Source organism: Beta vulgaris, chromosome 4 (assembly GCF_026745355.1).
Source record: "Beta vulgaris subsp. vulgaris cultivar EL10 chromosome 4, EL10.2, whole genome shotgun sequence".
Lineage (NCBI taxonomy): Eukaryota > Viridiplantae > Streptophyta > Magnoliopsida > Caryophyllales > Amaranthaceae > Beta > Beta vulgaris.
Window position 1 is genome coordinate 16857044 of NC_079205.1, and position 7823 is coordinate 16864866.

At 35.1% G+C, this 7823-nt stretch overlaps 2 long non-coding RNA genes across 2 annotated transcripts; one reads left to right on the forward strand and one right to left on the reverse strand.

The window, feature by feature from the left end:
* The first annotated feature begins 5322 nt into the window (after positions 1-5322).
* LOC104891346 (uncharacterized) lies at positions 5323-7310 on the forward strand. Its single transcript, XR_789786.3, has 2 exons — positions 5323-5935; positions 6890-7310. It is a non-coding gene; the product is annotated as an uncharacterized LOC104891346 (long non-coding RNA).
* On the reverse strand, positions 5811-6990 carry LOC125496891 (uncharacterized). The gene is made up of 2 exons (XR_007273278.2): positions 6859-6990; positions 5811-6786 (listed from the first exon to the last, which is right to left on the reverse strand). It is a non-coding gene; the product is annotated as an uncharacterized LOC125496891 (long non-coding RNA).
* Positions 7311-7823: the final 513 nt, after the last annotated feature.

The following is a 7823-nucleotide window of genomic DNA, read 5'->3' on the forward strand; positions in this document are numbered from 1 at the left end:
TGGTCTCAATACCTAATAGCCGCTCTAAATTCTCAATTTCTGCCAATGCAACCTCATTAAAATTTAACTTATGCCCGACATCTTCAATTGCTTTAGATTCTTCATAAGGTTTTGCTACAAGTCCATCCAATTTTGTTTCCATATTATTTTCAAAAGAACAAGGTAAAATCTCAGAGTCTTTAGTGTAATAATCCATTAGCCACTAGTCACAAAAAATATAAATGTAAATATAAGATCAAGTAACAAGAACCTAGAAATAAACAAAAAACTAGATATATACTAATACTAAAACATTAGTCTAAAATAATAGATTATACAGTCCCCGGCAACGGCGCCAAAATTTGATGCGTGTCGTTTCCGCAACAAAATTAAATTTATAAATCACTCACTAACTCTAACAAATAGATAGGGAAAGTAAGGGTCGAACCCACAGAGACTGCGTTATTATCTTAAACTAATTATTTAATTATATATAGAATACTATTTTATAAATTGGGGGGTTTCAAATATCAGAATTATACTAAAACTATTAAACTAAAAATAGAAATATAAATTGCATGAAATAAATTCGGTTTTAAAATATAACTAAGAAACTAATAGGAGACATGTAATTTTCTATAGATATGGGTATAATCATTGATTCATTCGACTAGCCTAGGATAGATTGGTTAACTATATAACCCATTGAAAGCAAGTAGATTACTAGTTTTATCTTTCGTACTCGTTAAATCCCGTGAAAGCACGCAAATTTAATCCTAATCAAGCTAAATTAATCCAACCATGAAAGCATGTATCAAATTATCAAACTTGACAGCATTAGAAACACCAAACAACTGAACCCAAATTAACCTGTAAGCTGCAATTAATAGAATTCAGTTATTACACAAGATTCTAGCAATTATAATTAGACCAGAAAGCTGCAACCTAATTAAAACTACAATTAATCTAGCAATGGAAACATGAAATAATTTAGGTGATCAAACTAAATCAATAAACATGAATCAAAAGCCAAATGATAAACCTTGTATAAATACCCAAAAGAAACTAATCGTTTATAACACAAACCAAAAACGCAATCTCATAAACCCATATATCAAATAGTCAATTACATGTTCCTACTAATGTAAACTACTCTAAATTAGAAATGAAAACAAAGAAAAGAGAGAAAAGAGGGTAGAGAAAACTCATTAGAGACGATATTTCGGACTGAAATTTCGCCGCCATAACTCTTGGTTCGTCCTCCTTCTTACTGCGTCCTCCCCTTCTCTCGCGTCCTCCATTCGTTTTATGCGTAGCCTCCACTGATATCTCTCAAAAACCCTTCTTACTTTTGCTGTTTTTTTTGTGGCTTTTTCATCAAAGCCCACTTTCTTTTATTTTCCCTGTGTCGTCATTAGACTTAGGGTCTATCCCCTTTTTTTTCTTTCTTTTGTTGTTGCTGTTGGTGTATACATGTTGACTGTTGTGGTTGGAAGCGAGTGGGCCTATCCCATTTATTTTTCAACTTATAAATACACCTAAGATATATGGGCTGCAGGTGTACAACATAATTTCGACCCAGTAAACAGCTGAATTAGCTCTTGCTTTCTTCTAAGAAGTTGTAAGTCTCGATCTCAGCTTTCCGTAGCCACTTGAATCGTCTCGTTTCGATTCCGTATGAGTGAGATATGACCAAAATACTATATCAACCCTGCAAAATTAGTAATACTCGAATTTAGTGCATTTTCCGAACTCTATTCAGATAGGTTATTACTAAATAATTAATATAGACACAAATTCATCTTTTAAACACTAAAAATAATTACCAAGTGATTAAACCGAAATATTCTAAAAGTATATTATTTAACTCATATAACTCACCAGACGACACTAAAAGTATTATATTAGAGGGTAAAAATATGTATAAATAGGCACTTATCAAGATCACACGGAAGGGGTACATGTTTTTGAAGATCATAAGAAACAGCAGAAGGTCAATAAATCATGAGACATATACTCAGATATGTCTAATTTGTCCAATTCGTAACTAATATGATGATTCTTAGCTTTTTTTTGTTGTTGGTTGAATTTTGGGAATGAAAGGGTCATTTTTAGGCCTACATGGCAAGGGGGGAGTATAGTGAGGTGCTGGTGGTAGTGGAATGTTGCAAATGTGGAGAGTGAGGTCACATGGCAATGGAATTTTCATCTGGTTCTCTCCACATTTGTAATAGTTTCCACCATGAACATCGCTACCACCTGATCGGCATTCCCTTGCCATGTGACTATAACCTCCACTTTGGCATCGGTTCCCACCACCTCCACCGCTACCACTAAATGGCATTTATTCCCTTACCATGTGACCTCACTCTCCACGTTTGTAACGATTGTGTAGATTTTTAGGCTTGCATTTGTTGTTGGTCGAATTTCGGGAACGAAAAGGTGATTTTAGGCCTATTTTTGTCTTTTCGTGTCCAATTCGTACTTCTCGAGTCATTTAACCCCAAATTCATTTTAAATATGATAATATGAGTTATAATATAACTACTGTGTAGATTTTTAGGCTTCCATTTGCTGTTGGTCAAATTTCGGGAATGAAAAGGTGATTTTAGGCCTAATTTCGCCTTATCACGTCCACTTCGTACTTCTCGAGTCATTTAACCCCATACTATTTTTGAACATGATAAAATGAGGCATAATGTAACTATTGTGTAGATTTTTAGCCATGCATTTGTTGTTGGTTGAATTTTGGGAATGTAAATTTGATTTTAGGCGTATTTTGCCCGACTGGCGTCCAATTTGTACTTCTCGAGTCATTTAACCCCAAATTACTTTTGAACATGATAATATGAGGTATAATACAACTATTTTTTAGATTTTTTGCCTTGAATTTGTTGTTGATTGAATTTCGCGAACGTAAATGTGATTTTAAGCCTATTTTCGCCTTCTCGCGTGCAATTCGTACTTCTCGAGTCATTTTACGCCAAATTCTTTTTGAACATGATAATATGAGATATATAGTAACTATTTTGTAGATTTTTAGCCTTGAATTTGTTGTTGGTGAATTTCGAGAACGTAATTATGATTTTAGGGCTTTTTTGGCCGATTTGTGTCAAATGTGTACTTTTTGAGTCATTTAACCCCAAATTATAGTTGAACATGACAATATAATAGGTATAATATAACTATTGTGTAGATTTTTAGAACGTAAATGTAATTTTAGGTCTATTTTGGCCCATTCGTGTCATTTTTTTATATTTTTGTTAATCCAACTCCAAACTTTTGTTGCATATGTCAATATGAGGTAGAATAAAAATACATATTAGGTTTTGTGCATAAATTTTCATGTAAATGAAATTGGGAAATAAATTAAATAGGCTTTAAAGAAGGGGGGGGGGGTTATGCGGGGTAATAGTGGGGGGAAGGTTGTTAGGGGTTTACGGAGGGGAAGGGTGTTCAGTGGTTTGTGGTGGCCTGTGCAGTGGCTTGTGGGGGCATGGGTAGCAGTGGGGGGAGGGCTAACACGGGCTTGGGGGGGCTGATAGGGGTTATTATCTGCCTCTGCCAGCCACCCAAGCCCCCGCCAGCCCTCCCCTTCCCCTGCCCACCCCTCCCCTCCCCTCGCCCTGCACAAACCCCCTAACCACCTGCACACCACTCCCCTCCACTGCACAGACTCCCCCAAACCCCCTACACAACCCTCGCCCACCCTCCCCTCCCTAAAAAGACACCCCAACCCCTTGCACATCGCTCCCCTCCTCTGCCTACCCCTCCCCTCTACCTGCACAGACCCCCCAACCCTCGCACACCACTCCCCTCCCCTGCACGGACCCCCAACCCCCGCATACCATTCCCTTCCCTGCATAGACCCTACAACCCCCTGCACACCCCTCTCCTGCTCATCTCTCCCCTCCCTTGCCAGCCCTCTCCTACTCACCTCCCCCCTCCCCTGCCAGCCCTCCCCTCCCCTGCACAAACCCCCAACTCCCCTACACAGCCCCTCCTCTGCATAGCCCCCCATTTCCCCTTAGTGCCAATGTTAATTTTTTTTTGTTTTCTTGAGCTTTAATTTATATACTAATGCGTATATATGTACATTTTCAGGGAGATGGCAGATGTGCATACAGATAAGAGCACAAGTAGTGAACAGAATACCGAGGATGAGTCTTATGGTGAGATACAGGAACGTGATAAACGTGATCTTGAGGATCGGGATCTTGAGGTTGAGTTCATTACTAGGCTTGATAGCATAGCGGATGTAAACTCTCTCATGAGAAACGATTACGTGCAAGACCGACCTCGCTTTGAAAAATTAAATGCACAAAGTTCAAGAGTTTCAAAAGCACCACAAATGGGTCGTAATGTAAAAGGAAGAGGCCAATCGAACATAATGTCAATGATTTAGGGTATATCATTTGGTTGGAACCATCTATGAACAAAAATAGAATATCATTGGAAGACATTGCAGCCAATTTGGGAGGACCATTTGTTACCTTGGTATTACATCATGCTTTATACATTGGTAACATCCTCTTATTACTTGAGATACAATTGTTTGAGCCAATAATGTACAATAAAAAGGCCCATTGAACACAACTAGGAAATTTTGGATCCAGCTCGGATATTATAGGGATTACCATATATAACAGTCAATAATATAGGGTATAAAACACATATTTTGATCCTAGCTAACATGCGAGAAAATATTTGGTTTATTAGTGAAGGTCATACAAGGACATGGTACCTTAGATATCATACTTTGTTATCGTCCACTGAGCATATTGGTATTCTTGACAAAGACTAGTCCATTTTCTGTATTTGAGTCCAAAACAGCAACTTCTCCTTTCTCAATACCATCTAAGGGATGAGATCTTTCAAACATACGATGGATCCTCAATAGATTACAAGATAAAGTAATAGATGACCTTATCAACGAAATTCACATAAGGCATTGGTACGCTACACATCTTACTTTGGTACCCTTCATGGAACATATTGGTACCCTTAATAATTGGTAAACCCTATTTCAATATTAGAGTCTATAAATCAAATTCCCCTTTTTTGTACCATCTAAGGGATGGAACCTTTACAACATATGATTTGATCTTTAATAGATTATGTGATGAAAAAGTAAATCCACACAAGGCCTTGGTATTTATACATACTAGTATTATATGCACGCTATGCGTGCGAAAATATATAGAAATTTAAATTAGTTACTAATATCATCTAGTAAATCAGTAATTTTTAAATTTGTAATCAGTTTACTAAATCATGAATCTTCATTTTTTTTCAAAAATTTATAAAAGAAAATTTTGTATATTAAAAAATATATAGAGGGGGTATAACACAATACCCACATAAACTATAGTACAATACAACTACTCTCGTGATATCTTTCCTACATGACAATCTCATAGAACACTTATTATAAGACTAACCCAATTACACCCATAAGAATAACCCAATTCTCCAATCTCTCTCTATATCTCATCTCTATTTATACCCAACTTTCCAATCACTCTTTAAATCTCATCTTATAACCACTTACCAATAAAATGATGAACACCCAAAATGAGCACCAAACCGCTCTACCAACAGGAACAACAAAGTTGGTATTTCTTCCAACTTAAATCCACCGTAGAGCTAGCCAAATTCATCATCCAACATCCCCATCAATTCTTCCATAGTCATCCTCATCATCGACGCCTTCGTTCACTATCAATCTCTCAAATATTTCCAACCCACTCGAAGTTCCTCACCCGAATTCATTCGGATCCTCATTGAACTCGACAAACCTCTAAATCATAGTCTCTCTCTATATTTTGGGGTTTGTGAAAGGTGATTTGGGGAAGTTCGAAAGAGCGTTGGTGGTAGTTGACGACGGCGATGGAGGTGGTGTCATAAAATTATTTCTTTTTCCTGGTATATTCCTTTTGAAAATCAGAGGTTGTAGGTGAGTGTTAAATCTGTTCAATTTCCTTTTGCATGTGTATTCCGAGATTAACTTTTTACATAATTTTTGATGGGTAATTGTATGTATTAAAGAAATGGTGAAAATTAGAGTGAAAGTTTGAAGAAATCAAATGCCTCGACAAATTTAATTTGGGGAAAAAAAGATTAGCATTAATACTCAGTTAATATACCAGGAAAGATTAGCATTAATAAGATAAAGTGATTGAGGTGAAAACGTGAATTGAATTTTGAAATTGTACTTGATAACTGACTGACTACAAAATCTCACTCCAAGAGGAAGAAAATAAATGTATAGTATTACCACGGCTGTAGCTGAGAGTGAAAAAGCATGATGGAACTAAAGCTAGTAGATTTTAAGAAAAAGTAGATTATTTTTTATTTCTGCAATTTGTGTGGGTTCGAAATTTTTAATTATTTAAGAATTTGTGGTCTGTTTCTTAGTATGTGCAAAAATGACGGTTTTTTTATTGGCTAAAACAGAATCAAATTGAAAGATAAATTTGGCTCAATTTATGTTAAAAAGATAATACCTTTTTTGGAAGTTGAATTTGAGTTTGTGTTGTGGAGGATAAACTTGAGATTACCCTTAGAACTTGAAATTGTCCTGTCAAGTACTTCAAAAATCAAACCAAAATGTAATTGTATTAGTTATATAATATCTATGAGTTTCCCATAATGCAAAAATGACAGTTCTTTTTGGCTAAAACACAATCAAATTGAAAGATAAATTTGGCTCAATTTATGTTAAAAGAAATACCTTTTCTAAAAGTTGAATTTGAGTTTGTGTTGTGGAGGATAAACTTGAGATTGCCCTTAGAAATTGTAATTGTCCTGTCAATTAATTACTTCAAAAATCAAACCAAAATGTAATTGTGATTCGACAACAATATGATCTGTAATTACCTGCTACTGGTAACATATAATGCTTTTGCAGATAATGGAACCGAGTAATAGAGGAAGAAGGGAGAAGAGGAAGAAGTGTGAAGGAAACTGTGCAAATTGTGTAACTTCTAATGGTGTGAATTAGTTTTTTTTCTTCTTGGAAGGAAGGAGTGGGAACTGCCGTATTTTATTTGTTTGAGTGATGTAATTCTTTTTTTATTTTTTAATTAATGTTGAATGTGTTGTAGTTGCATTACAGTAACTGAGATTTGTTTAATTTAGGAAGGGTAAAATGGGGTTTCCCTTATTTTGGTGTCCCCCGCGTCTTCCCATATAGAATAAAGATTAAGCGTCTTCTTTTTAGGGAAAGTGTGTCAAGCGTGAGATTCAAAGTATACAAAAATAGGTTAATGCTTCAATTACCTTATTTCACATAATCAAATAATATATCATATTAATGATAATTGTAGATATATTATGCACACATGACAATTTTTTATGCTCTTATATATTGACCTTTTGTGATCTATTATGCCTTCAATAATTTCAAATATAATCCAATGATTGTAAATTGATTATATAATTAACTTTGGTTTAGCAAATCAATTCAATGGCAAAACTTAGATAATTTTAACCACTTTAATCAAACAACTAAAACATAATTGGTATGTGTTTTTAAAGTACTGAAAATGGAAAGCAGAACCATTTTTACTATATTTTGCTTTGTGTGGGGGTTAGTTAGGTAATAATTTGCATATGTTATATATATTGGTACCAAATTGATCTTGTATTAGTACCAAAGTGATCTTATATTGGTACCAAAATAATCTCATAGTTGTACCAAATTGGTCTTATATTGGTACTAACAAAAATTTAGAAAGATAACTAAGTTATGTTATAATACGTTAATGTGATGTTGGTACCAAAGTAAGTTTAAGAAGATGCTAAAATCATCTTTGTTGAGTGTGGTCTTCAAGTTCAATGAT